This window comes from Nematolebias whitei, chromosome 19 (assembly GCF_014905685.2).
Source record: "Nematolebias whitei isolate Nwh7 chromosome 19, NemWhi1, whole genome shotgun sequence".
Classification (NCBI taxonomy): Eukaryota; Metazoa; Chordata; class Actinopteri; order Cyprinodontiformes; family Rivulidae; genus Nematolebias; species Nematolebias whitei.
In genome coordinates, this window is record NC_056516.1 from 28,469,205 (window position 1) to 28,489,812 (window position 20,608).

At 39.5% G+C, this 20,608-nt stretch overlaps 1 long non-coding RNA gene across 1 annotated transcript in view; it reads left to right on the forward strand.

Annotated features, from left to right (window-relative positions):
- The first annotated feature begins 1,074 nt into the window (after window positions 1–1,074).
- Window positions 1,075–20,608, forward strand: part of LOC119425399 — a 29,744-nt gene continuing 10,210 nt past the window's right edge. The window contains exons 1-2 of the long non-coding RNA XR_005187564.1: window positions 1,075–1,222; window positions 3,289–3,370. This is a non-coding gene — a long non-coding RNA (uncharacterized LOC119425399). The remainder of the gene's footprint in view (window positions 1,223–3,288; window positions 3,371–20,608) is intronic.

The window sequence follows — 20,608 nt, forward strand, 5'->3', positions numbered from 1 at the left end:
TATATATATATATATATATATATATATATATATATATATATATATATTGCACATAATTAACATATACAATGCAGGTTGTGTGACAGGTTAGATTTTACATTGGTACAACCCACAAATGCATTTTCCCAACAAATGTGGCATCAAAAGGAAGTGCCGGCTCAAGCCTCCATGGGGTCATAAGAGAAATTTGGTTTGGGGCCCTCTGTTTCTGCTAATAATGAGGATCACCGCACTCAACAGTCAGATGATCAGATCATTCACCCACCTAACATAAAGTCATTGCAACTCTGACAGCCCTGTTTGCATTATACTATCTAGTGCACGAGTGTCAAACTAATTTTCATTTTGGGCCACATCAAGCTCATGAATGTCCTCAAAAGGCCGGACATGGCAGAATGTATTGATAAAACTACCAAGACCTATTAGCAAACTGGTAAAATATAAGGTTCTCTGCATTTGATGACTATTTCTAAAAATGTGATATTTTATGTTTGAGTATTTTGGCATTATAAACATGAAAACTAATTTGATTTGGCTGTTAAAGTAATATTGACACACACAACTGTTTTAACACAATTTTATCACTTACACACAGGTTATATCAGCTCATTTTGTATCGTTTTCCCCAAATATATATATATAGTTGTTAAAAAAAAATTACAACTTTATAATGAAATTGTGTGTAATAGAATCATATAGAAATCATTACTAAAAAAAAAAAAATCTACTTAGGGGTCCCCTTAGTGACCTGGGGCCCTAAGCAGCCCCTTTTTTGCTTATGCCTTGGGCCGGCCCTGTCAAGAGTTAACAAACTGGCTTTATATATATATATATATATATATATGTATATATATATATATACATATATAATAACCTTTCCTACCGTGTAAGACTCATTTCCAAGAAACATTGTTACAACAAATGAATAATCATCCTAACACAACCTTACTTTTGGTGCAATTTTTTTTTTTTTTTTTTTGTCATGCGCCTTTAAATAAATCACCCTATAAGCCCCGCCCATTTATGCAAATGAGACGTGACGTTGACGGAAGCCAGCCGCTACGTCTCCTCTTCCGACAGATATTCGTGAAAGGCGTATTTAAAGCCCTGGCTTCAGTCGAGAGCCGTAAGCAACAAAAACAAAGCTGCAGCGGAGCGGAGCGACAGTTCGAGCCCTCAGAGGACGCAGACACGGAGCCAGGGGCTGACACGACCCGGCGAGGTGAGCACGGTGTCCGGGGAAAAGACAACCAGCTGCCTCGACGGAGGTGTGTGGGGGGATTTTAAACATTTGACTCCCGATAGCCGGGTGCGCGCGCACGCACACGCAGCATCTCAGGTTGCTGCTGCAGAGAGGAGGAAGAGGAGATGGTTACTGTACTTTCTGTCTGTAGGCCTGTGTTTAAACATAAAGGACAGAAGCTGCAGGGTTTTCATGTAATTAGGGATTTTTTTTAAATAAATGTATATAAAAACGAGTCAGGGAGGATTTTAAAACAAGGAGAACAGTAGTTTGGAGTTTGTGCATGCATTTTATATTTATTTCACACCTGATATGTTTCTTGTATTTAACCAGGAAGGAGAACTACACTAATTAGAATAGCACACCAGAGGATAAAGGAAGTTAAAATATGGATAATAAGCATGTTTGTGTTAAAATCTGCCTCTGTCACTTACAACTGAAAGAGGAATATAAGTGCATATTTATTTGTTGACTGGGGCCATCCCCTAAAAAAAAATCCCATTTTCTTGGTGGAATAATGGGATTCTGTTTGGCTCACAAATATAATTTTGTGTTTCTGCTTCAACAAAAGCTGCATGGTTTGTCTGAAGACGCAAAAAGGCTGTTCCAATAAATAACCCTAAAGACTGTTACTTTTTGTTTTCAACTGCCTTTAATCGGTTTTAACTGGTCAGTATGGACTTTATTTTTTACCATTAAAAATGTTAAATGATGATGACAGTGTACTTTTTTTTCCTTTTTTTAAATTTTTTGCAGTAGCAATCTCAATCTTTGGGAGGAGTAAAACTGTATACCGGTAACTAGTTTAAAAAAAAAAAAAAAAAGATATTGATTGTTCTGTTCTGTCCTGTTCTGATATTGACTGGTTCATCCCAAAGATCCAGTCCCCCGGCACAAACAGAGTAATATTGTGTATGCTGTTCAGTGTCAGGAGGGCTGTGATCAGTCTTACATCGGGGAAACTAAACAGCCACTGGCCAAAAGGATGGCCCAGCACAGAAGATCAACATCATCAGGCCAGGACTCTGCGGTCTACACTCATCTCCAGACCAGCGGTCACTCTTTCAAGGATGAAGATGTTCACATCCTGGACAGAGAGGAACGATGGTTTGAGAGAGGAGTAAAGGAGGCCATCTTTGTGAAGAGAAATCGTCCATCGTTAAACAGGGGCGGAGGCCTCCGGGTTCAACTGTCCCCCTCTTACAATGCTGTGATTGCTAGTATCACTCAACCCCCTGTGAGTAGTAAACAGCCATCAGTGTGCTAATGATCCATTGTTAGGCTGATGGTCCTTCTTGAGCATGTGATCAGCTGGTTTTGGTTGTCAGCAGCAAACTGGTTGATCCACTCTGAGAAGGTGCTATTTAAGAGACTGAGCTGAATACAGCACCTCAGACTGAGGAAGTCTTTCGGATGAGAGACGAAACATATCTACATTGTTGTTTTTTTTAATGTCCAGAGGACCAGATTTAACTTTTTTTAGATTGATTGTTACAATAATCACTAAAGTTTTACTACAATTCCTAAAAATATATAGAAATGTTTCCAATTTTTGAAACCAATGACAACTTTTCAGATGATTAAATGGATATCCAAGATGTTAATCAAACCACAATTTTGAATTTTCTTATTGTTTTTAGGACAAAAATCTTGATATCACTTGAAAGTTCTTTTAAACCATTCTCATTTAACATTGTGTCTTAATATAAACCTACTTTGAAACTTTTATAATCATAACTTCTATCAGATGCTTAGTTTTCTTACTAATAGCAGTTTAGAAAATTACTAAAGATGCTTTTGACATTTAAAAGCTGTGTGCATTTGGATGCTTTCCATTTATTTTTGTTCTCTAAGCATTTGTCAGACATTTTCAATTTGGAAATTGTTTGGTAAAAGTTCCAGTCTGTTGAAAACTGCCAGTGTATTTTATTTTTTTGTGCATGCCTGTTGGATTGATTTAGTGTATAAGCTGATACAGTGCTTGTGTGTACACAGTGTGCTGACGTGTGAGGTGTTAACTCTATGTTGTGTGTTTTCATGCTCAGGTACAACTGCAGAGCTTCAGATCACAGCCTGGACCAAAGAGCGACGTCTCAGCGACATTTATGAAGCTTTCGGAGTCTATTGGTGAGTCTCCCGTGGATGTTTTTTTTTTACACCTAAACACACAAAAAGCCAATAAAACCATTTATTTAATGACAATGCCTAAGGAAGATCTGTTTTTGTTTTTGTTTTTTTTTTCAAATTTGCCCTGTGGTGCAAACTTTCAAATAATATGCAAACACGTGTGGCTCAATTGGAAGTAATGTGCTTAAGTTTTGGTAGAACATAGATCAAATTAGCAATAAACTGGGAGGTGAAAAAACTAACTGGAGATCAGTGTGATTTTTGTCTAAACAGATGATAAAACCCAGCCCTCATTGAAGGGTCGCAGAAAGCTGGGCCTTACGTGTCTGAATTAGCTGTTTAATATCTTGCGTTTCAGTTTCATGATTTTTACTGGCTTTCCCTGTGATGGTTGATGATGTCATGGTGGCACGGTGGTGCAGCTGGTAGAGCTGTTGTCTCAGATTGAGAAGGTCGCCGGATCAAATACTGGCCCAGGACCTTTCTGGGTGGAGTTTGCATGTTCTCTCCGTGCATGCGTGGGTTTTCTCCGGGTACTCCCGTTTCCTCCCACAGACCAAAAACATACGTTAGTCTGATTGGTAACTCTGAACTCTAAACCCTAGGTGTGAGTGAGAGAGTAAATGTTTATTTGTCTCGTTTGTCTCTATGTGTCCCTGTGATGGACTTGTGACCCGTCCAGGGTGTCCCCCGCCTCTCACACAGTGATTGCTGGATATGGACACTAGTGAAACCTGTTACCCGAAAAGGAAGAAGCGGGTAAAGATAATGGATAGATGGTTGGGTTGGTTGGTTTGGTTGGTTGGGTTTGACTGGTTTGGTGGGTTTAGGTTGGATTGGTTGATTGGGTTTGGTTGGGCTGGTTTGGTTGGCTTGGATTGGTTGTTTGATTGGATTGGGTTGGTTGCACACCAACTTTTTGACTTGTCTAAAATGTCAAATCATTTGCAAATAGACTTTTTATTCTCCCACAACTCTTATTGTTGTGCAAATTACACATCAAAATGGTAAATGGACTGTACTTGTATATCGCCTTTCTATCTTATCCAGATACTCAAAGCACTTTACACCACAATCTGTGCCCTCATTTACCCATTCATAATGATAAGATAAAAAACCTTTAACACAGCACTTTACTAGATCTATACAAAGTTAATTTAACAAATCATTCTAAAGAGACTAATCAGCGCTTTAGATCACATTCATACACTGGTGGGACACACATCAGAGGCAATGAGGGGTTCAGTGTCTTGCCCAGGGACACTTCAGCATGTGACTGCTGGTGGATTCGAACCCCCAACTCTTGCGTTGGAGGACGACTGCTCTAACCACTCAGCCACAGCCGCCCTGTGTTGGGATTTTTGTTGTCTTTCACCCAGCGTGCATCTCACCACTGTAGGACTTACAGTTCTTGCTTTTAAATGGTGCACGTTATGTAACCATCTGAGTCTTCTGCCATTCACGCTTCGACAATTTTTAAGTTCTCACTTCAAATTTTCCCACAGCAAATGTTTGTTTGGAGATTACTTTCCAGTCTGTGTTTGTGTCTGTCTCTCATTAACTTAGCAGCCAGGGAGTAAAAGACACGGGTGTATAGTTGCCATGGTGACCTTAAAGAGCCAGTGGCAGCAGCTTTAACGTTTTGTTTCCGTCTTTACGTTTCTTGCACCAAAGTGAGGGTGGAGGCAGGTGTGGGAGCTTCACCTTTCCCACCCACTTTTTGATGCAACAGTCACAGGGATTCAAACCAGCGACCTCCTTTCTTTAACTTCTGCAGCTCCGCTCCCCTAAACCACAATTTTGTTTAAATATCGTGTTATCTCACAAGAATGAGCTGCACGTTCAGCAGCGTAAGGACATACAAGTACACAGATTAAGATGATTTGAGTAAATAATTTAAAAGTCATGTTGCAGTTTTGGGCAGTAGCTGCGTATTCTACTTTTTATTTTATCGCCACTACTGTGCACTAAGTTGTTTTTGTAGGTCTGTAAATGTAACAAAAGTTCTAAAGATTCATGTAAATGCTCAGCGATCACCTTGCTTTCACATTATTTTGAGTCTGTTCGGCGTTTAAACCTCAAACGAAGAACAGAAATGCTTCACATGCTTCGCTCTGTGACATCACGGCCTTGGTTTGGGTTCGTCCGACAGGTTCTGCTAACAAACGCATTAACGCTGCAAGCACCTCTTCCCTTTTTTAAAATCTCTCGTCAGACTCTTGAGTTTCTTTGCGACGCAGTTTAGGTGTCCGTTTTGTTTTTTGTATTTTTACTGGTTCAGCTGAAGTGAAAGCAGACGACTTCCTCCTGATGAGCTTTGCTGACTGTCGGCCGCTGCTGTGTCAGCATCAGGTTCTTACAGACTAACAAATGTAGTCACAAACATTCCCCCTGTGAGGATCAGCCCACTGTGCATTTGATCAGACAGAAAGTGACTTTTTATCAGTCACGTGTTCAAAGTGTCGTCATCTTTTGACTTCCACGAACCGAGTCTAGACTGTTTTTATCGTCTGCCTGTCAGTTCAAGCAGTAATTACAAAGATGTTTACTGAGGCATCTAAAAAATTTAGAACGTCGTGAAAAAGTTATTTTTGTGTTTTTGTCAATCATTTCAAAAAGTAAAACTCATATTATCGTAATTGCCAGTGTATAAGTTGCTACTTTTTTCTCACGCTTTGTATGGACCCCATGGCTTTTACACAGGAGCGGCTAATTTATGTACTTTAAAAAATAAAATCTTCTTTCGACTGCTCCCTTCTTCAGGGTTCACCACAACGAACGAAGTCGCATAAAGACTTGGTGATTATTTGTACACCAGATGCCCTTCCTGACGTAACCACGAGCCACCACAGCCCTCTGTGTGGAGCAGAGAGCTGCTGTCAGGGGCATCCGGGGGAGCAGATGGTAGGTGTTGAGGGCCTTGCTCAAGGGCCTAGAGTGTGGTAAATGAGGGTGGAGGCAGGTGTGGATGCGTCACCTATCCCACCCACATTTTTTTGACGTCGGTACCAGGAGTTAAATTGGCAATCTTCCGATCACAGGCCCACCTTCTCTAACCTCTGCGCCACCACTCCCCTCCTCTTTTATTATATTTTATTTTAATATTTTATTTTGACAGGCTGCAAAGCTTCCTGCCTCTGAATAACATTTTCCTTTGACACAACTTGGCGCTCATATCTGCCCAACACCCTCTCCACTTGGGGGCAGACAGAGTGAATGCCACAGGTACCGTCATTCCCCGATCTGTTACGGAAGCACGATCCGTAGTGTACTTGCGAGTCGGACGGATCGTCGTTGTTTATGAATTAAAAAACGTCTTAATTTACTTAGAAAAGTACGTGCTGTATCTTCACCGATCTTCATGTAGCTAATTTACGCCACTCGTATTTCCGTTACAAATCATTGGTTAATATGTGACGCATTAGACCTGACCCAGTCTGTGCTAAATGAGGACAAACCCTGCAAGATACAGAATGAATTATTTCCATGGTGAAACGGCGCCGCTCAGTGGTGAAGCTGAATATCATTTTAACCATGACGCAAATATGTCGGTTATTTTAACGGAAACACGAGTAGCAACATGAAAATCGGCAGAGATAGGGCACGTGCTTCAATAAGTAAATTAAGACAGTTCTTATTCATAAATAAAATTATGCTAGTACATTTTCCTTAATCTATCATATTCAACGTCACTCCATGCGACCCGGAAATATTCCTTTTAGCGCATGCGCAAATGATCGGATTCGGTAACAGATCGGGGAATGACACTCATGAAAGCTACCTCTCGCTCATGGTTCCAATTTCGCTACTACCAGTAAATAATCATAATCCCCACTCTGTTGCCATGTGACCAGAAGTTACCTTGACCAATGAGGTACTTACTGTACTCTCGAGTCACCCCCCCACCCCCACCCCCACCCCAAATAGACGTGCATTTATCAGATTTCATGTTTAAAAATCTGCTGGTTCCAAATGTTATTAACTGACTTTTTTTAATTCATTATACATAAAGTGAAATATTTAATTTTATTTTTTCATTATTATGGCTTACAAATAATTAACAACCAAATTCGGCATCAAATTACAAAAATAAAGGCTTGATATTTCACTCTATGAATCTGTAGCGTTTCCCTTTCTGAAGTGACTGACGAAAACTGGATCCTCTGAGATGCACCTGCTCGTATTATTACACCCAGACATTTAAGAACAAACCATGTTCTACGTTCTTGAATTCACTAACGTCTGTTTGGGTGTTGAATTGTGTCTCAGAAGCACAAACAAACTTGTCAAAACCAGGTAAACTTTAGATTTCACACTGATTTTTGTTCTGGGGAGGATGTTGAACGCAGCAGAGCGGATCAGCACACCCGCTTTGAATCGCGTGAAAGAACTGGGTTCTACTGAAAGCTGACTCTGCTCACAGATTCCTTTAAAAAAAAAAAAACAGAAGTCCTGCTGCAAACGGATTTTGTTTATTGGATGCTGATTCAACATGGCCGAAGACGAGCTTTTAGAAAATATAGAATAAAACCATAATTTCAGAGAATAAGCAAAAAACCCAGCAGAATAGCCACATCAGTTGCTGTAAATTTGCTAAATTTTAATCTGGTCTCAACTTTGACTCAGTTTGAGCTTAATAACAGTTTTCAGTAAGAGCAGGTAAATTTAAATTAAGTGCTGTTTTTTTTTCCCCCCATATGATGTTGAGGCATCATAACAGGAACTTTTAAGCGTGTCTGTGCAAAGCTTAACTTACGTTTACAATATTTATCTCAGAATTTCTCACTGTGGTGGTCATTATTTTTTGCGTCAGTGACTGTGAACTGAAAACAATCACCTCTATCATGTTTTTTGCCTTTTGTGTATATATTTTATATTTTTGCAGAATTTCAAAGTGATTAAACTTGAATGCAGTTATCTGATTTAGGTGGAAGCAATAATGTTAATTTCCTTACTTTTAGGACATCTTTGCCTTTTTCTTCGTCCAACAAACACAGACTGTGTCCTGAGCTCTGATCTTGTGTGTACAAAACCCACCCACTACTTGTGTGTAGTTTTTTTGTGTAGTTTTTGTGTGCAGAGAAGCTGGGAAAGAAAAGTGAACCAGTTCATGTGCTTAAGTTTGTCTTCTCACTCACAGACGGGCCCTCAGTAACCCCTTTATTACCCTTTAACCCCTTTTATTAGATCTTTCAAACACGTTCTAATAACAAAGCTGATTATACTTGTCTACCTTTTATGTTTTACTTTACCTTTATTTGTCTGAAAAACAAGTTTTCAAGTTCATTATTCGCTCAGAAAATGATTGAAATAATTAAATCAGTGGCACCAGAAGGTCTTTTTGAATAGCAACTTGGGTGTTTCTGATTGTATCACTTACCATATTTTTCAGACTATAAGGCGCACTTAAAATCCTTTAATTTTCTCAAAAATCGACAGTGAGCCTTGTGTATCAATTCTGGTTGTGCTTACTGACCTCGAACCAATTTTATGTGGAACATCTGAACAATGTTGAGAGTTATTGTGAATGAGTTGAATAAAGTTTGACTTATCTGACTGTTTTGTTTTGCTTAATGCTCCTTATAATCCGGTGCGCCTTATCGTTGAAAAAATACGGTAGATCTTCTACAGTAAATTAAGTTTTTACTGATAAGTGCTAAAAATGAGATTTCAAGCTTTCCTTTAAAGCCTGCATGAGGGAAAAGTTCCTGAAGTGACAGCTTGGAAGAACAGAAACTCATAAAAAATCACACAGTTGCACAAATCCTTAACTTTGCATTTTATTAAATGGTGGTAATGGGTTATAGATGTCGTACAGTACAGCAGGAATGACTGCAGGTTTATGTACCCTTTAAATACTGTGTTCCCTTAATTACCATTTAATTACCATAGAGATGAATGATATGAACACTTCTTATACAATCAAACAAATAAATGCTAATTTTTGTTGTTTTCTTTAAGGTGAAACTACTTGAACTACAACCTTTTTCTCAACCTAACCAAAAGTGTTCTGTAGCCTAAAACAACAATATCTAGAATAAAAGTAAAAAAAAAAGAGAGTTTTTAAGTGTTTAATGACAAGGCGACTCGTTGAGACGCACCATCACCATCCTGTGTTTAACTGTGGACGATGGTTGATTTTTGTCAAACCAAAGGTGCTTTGTGTCTTAAATGTTATCAAAAGACATGAGTCTACAGCTTAATGAGAGCTAAAACATGTCATCTGCTGATGCAAGTGTTTGGAAAAAGGCATTAAAGCTGCAAACTGTGAATGGTCTTTGTACTTTAGAGAGAGTTTTACTGCTTCAGACAAAAACGTTTTGATTATTAGAGGAACTTTAAAGAAGCTCAAATATAGCCAAAATAGTCCATGCTTAATAATCCAGGTATACAATCCAACAATTTTCAGTCAGGTCATCTGGACAGGTTTTTTTTGTGGTTTCACCTTCCATCCAGAAGGCTTCATCAGTCAAGGAAACACACGACACAACTGATTCTTCCCCCAGAACGGCTTACTCCAAAGTGGAACAAACCAGTTATGTTGGTGCTAAGATGGTGTCTTTGGCACGCCCCCTCCTCTTGTGTCGGCCCTCTTCCTCGTCGACAGTCCTGTCAAACTGGTTCAAAATCAAAAAAGTCCATGCTCAATAATCCAGGTATACAATCCAACAATTTTCAGTCAGGTCATCTGGAGAGTTTCTTTTTTTGCTGAAACGTTTCACCTTCCATCCAGAAGCTCAAATATAGAAAATAAAATGTAAAATTAAATGAGCTTAAAATAGATGTCAACAGATTTGAATAATATCAAAAATGAGAAATTTCTCTCCCCGTCTGTGTTCAATAATCATATTTACTGAAACGATGAGATGATCTGAGAGAACTTTTTGTAGTCTTTAGAAATTGGATTAAAATTACTTCGGAGGAATGTTGTTTCCTTCCAGAACAAAACACAGTGAGATCACCGTAGTATCAAATACAACCAGCAACTTAGGTGTTTTTAAATTTTATTTAATTTACCGTACTTTTCAGACTACAAGGCGCAATATCAATGAACGGGTCTGTTTTCATACATTTCATTATAAGGTGCATTAAGCAAACAGTCAAACTTTATTCAACTCATTCACAATAACTCTCAGTATTGTTCAGATGTAACACATAAAATACAAAACATTTTTAAGTGCCGTGCACCACATAAAATCTGTTAAAGGTCAGTAAGCCCAACCAGAATTGATACATAAGGCTCACTGTTGATTTTTGAGAAAATAACAGGATTTTAAGTGTGCCTTATAGTCCAAAAAATGTGGTAATTTAAATTATGTTTTGTGCCCTGGCCACAGGTACATTTGGGCTGTGCAGTCCAAGGTGAAATACTCTGTGAGATATCTTGTGCTTTAAAGCATCGACTCTACGAACAAATCAAGTTTATTTTTACTCCCCAAAGTCCGTTTATCTTTGCTTTTTTTGGGTCGTTTTCAGTTGCATTTTTTTTTAGACTCTTTCTAAGCAGATAATCATCTGATAACAAAATTAAGCCAAAATTCTCAATTAAATCAGCAGAAATCTGACAAGAGGCCAGGAGCGACTGGTAAAGTCTGCTTTGATGCAGTGCATCTCAGCTCCCTTCAGTTTTTTTTTTAAATGTTTTTGTTGCAGCAAACACCACGCCCTCACTTTTAAACACTTATCTCTGCAGCGTTTGCTGTGTCGCAACTGAAGTTTACCTTAAACTGCTGGAGCATGCTCTGCAAGATATTAGATAAGTTTGCGTGTGGCGCTGCATTGAGCATCTTGATTCTCTTAATTTCTTCACCTTTTGATGTTGCCAATTATATAAAAGCTCATCAGTCAGCTTAAAAATTACCTTGTCAAGCATTCATAATAATTTTTTTTTTTTAAAACTGCTAATGCCACATTTTCTGCCCAGAGTTTAAAATGTTGCCTTCATATCACCAAAAATGTTCATTAGCATTACAGAAAACTATGAAAAGCACATTTTGTGACTCTGCCACTGATAAATACTGGATTTTTCTTTATTAAAATGCTCATGTATGTATTCGCTGCTCAACAGTGGCATGATTGTGTGGATGTGAACAGAGCTTCTACAGATGACACCGTCTGAATGGCGCTGCTCACAGAGAGGCTGTCTGCTGTCTTGGGAAAACGAGGAGAGAAAAGAAGTGGCTGTGTGCCAGTAATGTCATTAACGCAGCGAGTAATACTGCACTCAGAGTAACGGGCACACTCTGGGTCGGTCTGTTGCAGAGTATTTTTGTGACAAAAAATAAACAAGTCTCCTTTTTTTTAAAGTGTCTTTTTCTTATGGACACTTGTTACTTTTTATTTAGTTAGGATGGTTTATCTTGGCCCCACAAATAAAATAAAAAGTCTGAATTTTATTTTATTTTTTTAATTAAGTTTTGATAAAAGGAGGCCTGAAAATGATTCACAGGTATCCAGGTGGTGCTAAACTGATTGCATCCGTCCCTGCACAGATAAAACTTCAGGAGTACGTTGCAACTTTAGACCATCTCATTTTGACTATTTGGTCTTTGTGTTGGAGAAACCTTCACACATCAGTAAATTGTTTTTAAACACTTTGCCTTTTTCTTGGTACATCGGTTTAAAAAAAAAAAATCTTTATATCGGGACAAGAGTTTATTCTGTTAGTTTTCGATAAATAATGTTCACAGTAACTTTTTACATGTTACACCGAGTTCTGTGTTTAAAAGACATCGGACAAGAGGTTCGAGGGAATCGGTGAAAAGATAAACAATGTCTTACTTGTTGTGGATGGCTCTTTGGGCAAACTAAGTTTAGAGAAGGTATAATTAATGAGCAGATAGCTTGTTTGAAATGGGTTCTTGTCATCCTAAGACAATATTTTCATAATTTCCAAACATTTCATGCAAATTATTTTTTATAAACCTTTTCAATTACATCATTGTTTACATATGGGATTTGAAGCAGGGTAACCTGCTCGCTGAGAGGCAGCAGCTCTACCAGCTGTGCCACCGTGTTGCCCACATGTATACATGCATTTACAATTGTGGTTCACAACTAATGCACAAGTTGTGGCATCAGCAGCTAGCTGTAGCACATCCAGTGCAGTCTAGGTGAATACCCTTGAGAACATCGTAATATTTTTGCCAGAGTAAGGTGTCAGGTGTAAAACTTTATAAAATAAGATTCACTTCAACGCCCATCAAGATTGTTTAAATTTATTTTAAAGCAGCAACGTTCCACTTTGGCCTCTGCCCGGCCCAGACTGCTCGTTCGCCAACAAATCCAGTCCGAACTAGAACACTTCATTTTGTGATAACGTAACGTGAATGCTTGTTGAATGACTTTGTATAAATTTGCTGAAGAAGCAGAAGCTACGTTATTAAAACTAAAAGTAGCCAAACATAAGAATGTAGCAAAAATTATGACTTGTTTTATCATCAAAATGCTGGTTCTGCTGTCAGCAACTAAATGTGTCGGTACGAAAACATGCAGGTCAAACAGTTTGGTGTTTTCATTTAGCTTTTTATCAGTGTCAAGCATGTGGGTGAGAACAAGTAGAAGTGTGTGTGTGTGTGTGTGTGTGTTGTACAGTGGAATATTCCATTAGATGTGTGGGCAGGGTTAGAAACACGTCGTTTGTGTCCTGAACAGTCCTGTACATGCACTTATCATTCCTTTTGACTCATAGCCAAAATGCACTGTTGTGAAACAATAATGTTGGCTACAAAAACATAGAGCTCCTTTTCTGCAGGCTGCTGCGGTTGAGCTGATGCACATTTTCACCGAGGCTTTTGTTTTGGTTAATAACACCAGGAAGAGGCAACGGTTCAGTCTGACGAGTTCTGGGTCGCGTCGGAGTTGATCTGTGTTGCCTTTTTGCACGTTGCATTGTGCTTTCCTGACTCGCTGATCTCCTGTGCGTAAAACCCTTAGAGAAGTGGGGGAGGTCAGCCATGCACTAACACACACGGGCCAGAAAGACAGGATGCAGGTGGAGTAATGTGATGTTGAGGGTGCAGAACAGTACATTAAGATGTGTGTGTTTGTGGTCAGGTTGTACACAGGAGGAGCGTGACTGCAGGGCAGAGGTAGATCAAGGCTGCTGTCAAACCCTGAGCCCCGTTTCAAACGTCCAGACATGCAGGAGTTGTAACATTTACACCAGGCGTCTGTGATTGTCATTTGTTAGCCTGCAAGTTGGGAAATGAAAGTTTATGTGTCAGAGGATTACATAAAGGTATGCTAATTTTGTGCGATACGGGACACCACTCTGCCGTCTAGATGAAAAGGCCTTGGGGATTAAAATAGCTGTGTGTTTGTGTGTTGTTGCTACAAGCCGATGCCAATGTTACAAATCATGTTTTTCTGTGTAGCTTTTACCTCCGAGGACCTTTCAGTGCACTTTACAGACTGTTATCTGAAACCTGCAGCGCCTCATGGAAGTATTCCTTTAGAGAGCCAACGGTAGATAACTAGCCAAAATCGTAACTAGAAGCCTCTGGGTTGGCGTGCTGTCTGTGTTGTGCATGTAGTCTGGCTGTGTAAGTAGGCCAACCAGAGTGCTAACTAGCCAGGCTATTAGTTATGTGGTCTAAAAATAATCATTAGGATGACCAAGCTGTTGCCAGCTGCGTGCTCTACTCCAGTTTTGCTGATGTTCGGTTACTGTTTACTGTGCGTTTATTGAATTTTATGTCTTATTGATCAACTAAAATGAACCCATTTTCCAACAAAGTGTTAAAAACAAATAATGTGATGTTCAGAAATTGGTCTTGTGTCAAACTGGAAATGAAAGTCGGCTTTTAAAAGTTGAAAGTACGAGTTTTATTGTGAAAAGACCCAACTTTAAACAAAGCAGGAACACGGCTCCTTTGGGGATTTTCCAGCTTTTCACACCTTCAAACATGTGACCGAAACGTTTGGTAAATTAGTTGTGACAACGATCTGAACATGAATGTATGGATGGGTCGGTGATTGTGATGGTTTCTACCCCCAACTTGTAAACCAGAAACTCAGCAGACTGATCAGAATGGAGGACAACAATCGAGGGTGGAACAGATTTGAGATCAAGATTATAAATCCAGTTTGGTTTGGGGGGAAAAAAAAAAGAGATTTATCTTCTCAAAATTTTCTTCTTTAAATTGGTTATTGCCAGCTATGAGGGTGAATGGAAAACTGCAGACCTGAGTCGAACCCTGGGGTTCAGCTGACGGAGGCTAAAAGCAGCAGAAGACTTAAAATAAGCCAGCTGTTGATGATATCTGACTGGAGTATGTAAAAGCCCAAAAGTAGCAAAACAGCAGCTAAAAACAGAATAGAGGTACTTTTTTTTTCTCCTTCTTTCGGCTGCTCCCTTCTTCAAGGGATGCCACAGCAAGCTAACGTGCACGAAGACTTGGCATTTGTTTTTACGCCTCATGCCCTTCCTAATGCAACCATAGACCACCGAGCTACCTCAGCCCTCTGTGTGGAGCAGAGAGCTGCCATCTAGGGTGCCGGGGGGAGCAGATGGTGGGGGTTAAGGGCCTTGCTCAAGGGCCCAGAGTGGGGCAAATAAGGGTGGAGGCAGATGTGGGTGTTTCACCTTTCCCACCCACATTTTTTGATGTTGTTGGTACGGGGAGTTGAACCGTGACCTTCTGATCACAGGCCCACCTTCTCTAACATCTGTGCCACCACTCCCCATAGAATAGTGGTATGGCAAAACGATGGATAAAACAAAAAGTAGCGATACAAAAGTGAAAAGCAAAATACAGTAAAATGCTATCTGAAGCTAAAAGTGGCAGAATGGTAACTGACAGCTAAAAAACTGCAGAACACAAGTAAAATGTTAGATAAAGTATAAAAATTGACACAAAGACACAAAGCAAGAATACTGAAGCAGATTTTAAAGAAAAGTTTTTTTTAAATCATTGTTTTTATTGATTTTTTTTTTTCTTCAGTTTTTTGAACTTTAAAAAAAAAAAAAAAACCACCCCTTCCCGCCCACACCGGATCAGTCTCACACACACAAATGAATTAACCAGGCATTGGCATGCTTTCCACGTACAACACAAAAGGCTGCCAAGTGTCCCAAAATCTTTTGACAGGCCCCTTTAGGGTAATGTATTATTTTTTCTAGATAAATATGATACATCACTTCCCTTATCCAATGCACATATGCAGGGTCCAGGTGGGCTTTGATCTTGGACAACTTGTCTTTGGACCAGTGCAGCCAGTGCACCACCTTGAATTGAATTACAGCATGTCTCAGGCAAATTGAAGATGTGTAAATGTACTTAATGATCTTTCTCCAGATTGAGTTTGATATGGATTCCTCCAAGTCCGTTTCCCATTTCAGTTTAAGGGAGTCCAAACTGGACTTGTGATATGAACTGAGCAGTGTATAAATCTTGCTAAGGGCCCCCTTAGTATCAGACCTGCATTCCAAAAGAAAACAATAGTTTAGATTAATTTAAGAGATCTTTTATTTCTGTGGAGATGGGGTTTTTTTAGCAGTGGAAACAGAAACCCGGATTGCTAATCTTTGTTGAATTTAACTAAAACTGAAATTTCCCAGACCTCATCTGGAGATATTTGGCAAATTGGCAAACTCAACATTGGCAAATTCAAATGTTTTCAATGATCATTTACTGATGTTATTTATAAAAGTCTTGCAGTAATTTGAATTATGCAAAATAAAGAAAACAAACAGTGTTGCTACATTCGATTTTTATTTACCCAACTTGAGAGATTACACTCTTCTCAGATTTTGCTTTAACAAAATATTAAAGTAGTGATGGGAAAAACTGGACAAAAAAAGCATCAGAGGGTGGATTCAGACTGCAGCATGTACTATTGCATCATAACATTTGGAAGGAAGAGTTAATTCACAGGGTTCTACTCAAAGAAAAGCAGAGACTGTTTTGGATTTTATGAGGTCAGCATCACCTGGAAGTCTTTGCAGTTTGAGAAATGTTGGAGCAGCTCTGCTGCTTTTCATTGGACATATCCCTCACTGCTTTTTATCCATCAAAATACAACAAGACTGTCCTCGACTGACCCAGAGACACTGGTTGGACATGATGATGTAAAAGTTTAGAGATTTTAATAAATTATTTTATAAAGGCAGCTTTCAGCTTAAGATGATATTTTATCCCAACTTAATAGTGTCCATTAAAGTCAAGTTAGTGTTTTGATGTGTGTGTGTGTTTGTTAACAGAACTGAATGTTACATCATATTCACAGCCAATATAGTGATATAAGCCTTGTGTTATGAGAAGGGGATTTGTCATTGACACTGGTGCACGTTGATACACATGTGCCCCTCTCCTGCGCTCACACATACTCGCACACCTCCCGCGCTCCCAACGCTGGGAATCCGTTTGCTTTCCTTTGAATTCTCATCAACTCCGTCGGAGCCTTTAAAGTGTGTGCATGCCGTCTGAGTTATGGGCACATTTTTTGTATATTCGGGGGAGTGCAGATACATCAGGCTGTCCTTTGTGTGTGTGTGTGTGTGTGTTTTTGATGTTTGTGTGTTAATGCGTGTGACTGAGAGCACAAGATGGTCTGTTAAGGGTAAATTATTTCTGTAATTCCACGAACATCTCTCTGTAAAACACAGAGAAAGGCACAAAAAGGTCTAGATGTCTAGATTATACTTAAAGTACTGAAGTTTAAATGATGTATTTGGCCACTTATCCCTTGGTCAAGTCAAATTTATTTATAAAGCGCATTTAAAACAGCAACTGTTACCAAAGTGCTTAACAATAAGATCCCAGGATCAACTAAAAAATAACAAGATATAATTAAAAGCAATAAAAATAAAACATAAACCCAAACACACTGAGAAACAATGGGATAATAAATCAGATCACACTGCGTTAAACGTCAGTGATGCAGGCGTGTTTTTAAGAGAGGTTTAAAAGCAAGGACTGATGTGTTCTAGAGTTTAGGACCCATGACTGAAAAAGCCCGATCTCCTCTGAGCCTCAACCTGGTTATTGGTACAACCAAAAGCAGCTGGTCAGATGATCTCAGCGCCCAAGACGGAACATAAGGTTGCAGTAGGTCAGAGAGATATGAGGTTGCAAGGCCATTAATGCACTTAAATGTCAACAGGAGACTCTTAAAATCAATTCTGACACCCATAGGGAGCCGGTGAAGGGAGGACAAAACTGGTGAAATATGCTCAAACCTACGAGTTCCTGTCAGTAGCCAAGCTACAGCATTTTGGACAAGCTGGAGACGTTAAAGGGAAGCCTGACTGACCTCAACATAAAGCGCATTTAGCATTTAGGCTTTTCCTACTTCTCCTCCTGAATATTCAGCCTGCATATTGATATCCATCCATCCATCCATCGTCTTCTGTTTATTCCGAGGTTGGGTCGTGGGACAGCAGCTTGAGCAGGGAGGCCCAGACATCTCTTTCCACAGCCACCTACTCCAGCTCTTCTGGGAGGATCCCAAAGTGTTCCCAGACCAACTGAGAGACCCTCCAGCATGTCCTGGGTCTTCCCTGGGGTTTTCTCCCATTTGGACATGCCCAAAGTACCACCCTAGAGAGTTGCCCAGGAAGCATCCTTACCAGAAGCCCGAACCACCTCAACTGGCTGCTTTCGATGTGGAAAAGCAGTGGTTCTACTCAGTCTCTCCTGGATAACTGAATTTCTCACCTAATTTCTCACTTGGACTCTGTAAGGGAGAATCCAGGTGTGGAGACAACATTTCAACCGCCTGTATCCGCGATCTCGTTCTTTCTGTCACTACCCAGAGCTCGTGACCATAGGTGAGGGTAGGAACATAGTCTGACTGACTGGTAAACAGAGAGCTTTGCCTTACAGCTCAGCTTCCTCTTCACCACAATGGACCGGCACGGAGTCCGTAATACTGCATATGCTGCACCAATCCGTCTGTCAATCTCACGCTCCTTTCTTCCCTGACTTGTGTACAAAACTTGAACTATTCCACTTGGGGCAGAATCTCCCCCTCGACCTGAAGAGAGCAATCCACCCTTTTCCGACTGAGGACTATGGTAAATGGACTGTACTTATATAGCATCTTTCTATCTTATTTAGATACTCAAAAAGCCTTACACTACAATCTGTGCTCTCATTTACCCATTCAACTATATCTATACAAAGAATAATCAGTACTTTCACATTCATACACCAATGGGACACACATCAGAGTCAATGAAGGGTTCAGTGTCTTGCCCAGGGACACTTTGGCATGTGACTGCTGGTGGAATTGAACCCCCAACTCTTGCAATGAAGGACAACTGCTCTAACCGCTCAGCCACCCCATGGCCTCAGATTTGGAATCTGCAGCCGGTTAACCCTATTAGCTAAAACATTTTTTTTTTTTTTTTACGTCGAACACGAAGTAACCAACAATTTATGTTTTTGATTGTTACAGCTGTTTTGGTATCAAATTGAATACAAATGTTTTTTTTTGTTTGTTTTTTTTCCCATAAACGATCACCTCTCAGTTTCAGCACCAGAGTTTAGATGCCGTTTGTTTCACCCCGATTTTAGTTGCACGTTCCTCAGTTTTCCTCGTGTTTTGGAAACGTAAACAGAATAGTAGTAGAAAAATCTTTTGTAAGCTACACAATGAGCTGCACATGTACACAGCAGGGAGAGTCTGAAGGGAAACGAGTCGACCCTGTTCAACAACAGAGCGGCACTGGTCTCTTGTACCTCTTTATGTGAACTTGATCGTGATGTTTTCAACCTTGTCGTCTATATTTGGCTCCGTTTTGGACAGTGTTGTGTTATTTTCCGTTTGCTCATGCGTGTACCTCGTTGGTGTGACACATCTCAGTTTGTGTTAGGATGCGAGTAATGATGGGTGTTTAGGAGTCGGGTGGCAAAATTCTTATAGGAGCATGCACACAGACAATATGTTACCGGTTATATGCAGCAGGTAAAGACGGCCATCTTACTTTTGGTATTGATTATGTTTAACTTTTTATGATTTCATCTATTAAATATAAAAAAACAAGAATAAATTCTATAGTCTATTACAGACTGTTGGTTTTACATTCATTCTCTTCTTGCTTTATCCTTTTCAATTATTTTTCTTTTAAATAAACTGTTTTAGGAAACTATTTAACCAGAACTTCTCCAGTTTATGCTGATGTAGCGTGGAGGAATTTGTAACTAAAATGTTTAAAGTAGTTTTTATTATATTTGGGTTAAAAGTTTGGGGCAGAAGTGGTAGACTCTAGTCTTTAGTGCATGTTGAAGCAATTTTAGGGAACATGCTAAACCCCTGTTTTTCTCCTCTATTTGTTCAATGTAATTTTGATTGTGTTGATGAATTCCTTGCTGTATTTTGACCTTCTGTTGTTGAGGTTTTGACACTTAGAGCTGCTTTCTGGCTCATTCAGTTACACTTTTGAGTTTATAGATGCGGAGCTTAGTTCTCATGAAACGAACCTCCCAAACACGAGTAAAGAAGAGTTGGGATTGTTTTAGCTGTGGTTAGGAATGAAAGTATAATCTAATCTTATCAAACTCGTGCTTCTACTCAAACATACTAAATGGTGTGTGAAGTCATAAAATAATAGGTAATTTTAAAAATAAAACCTTTTAATTGTTTCAACAATCAGATGCCCTTTTAGGTGGGAATTGTTTGAATAATTGCACCGTGAAAAATGTTTTCCTTCATGTTTGATGATGGTTAAGGTCAGCTTGGGTTTACAAGAAATGTGTATAACCAACTTTTAGTTCTTTGTAAAGCTGATAAAAATGTCATTTTTATTTTAGTTATGTTGTTTGTCAGTCTTCTGTTGACTGCTTGCTCTCCAGCTTTACCACTTTGCCCATCATGTTGATTTTCTTTGCTTCATGTAGCTGATGTCTTGTGTTTTTATGTCTGTAGTCCTCTGCAATAAATTATAACGCAGCTTGTTGTGTAATCAAGAGCAAGCCAACAACGCACATGTACACCACTACTGAGGACCTTGCATGGTCGCTCGTTGGTACTTACTGTGAAATACACTCGTCTTTCTTGAATGTAAAAAAAAAAGAAAGGTGAGGAGATAAAAATAAAATATGAACGGGGATGGTGGAGGAAGAGAGCCTGAGCTTGCCTTGATTCCTTCTTGGTGTGACAGATAATCTGTTCTGGCACAAGAAGAAACGCTAAAAAAGCCTGTGAGTGTGTGTGTGTGTGTGTGTGTGTGTGTGTGTGTGTGTGTGTGTGTGTGCGTGTGTGTGTGTGTGTGTGTGTGTGTGTGTGTGTGTG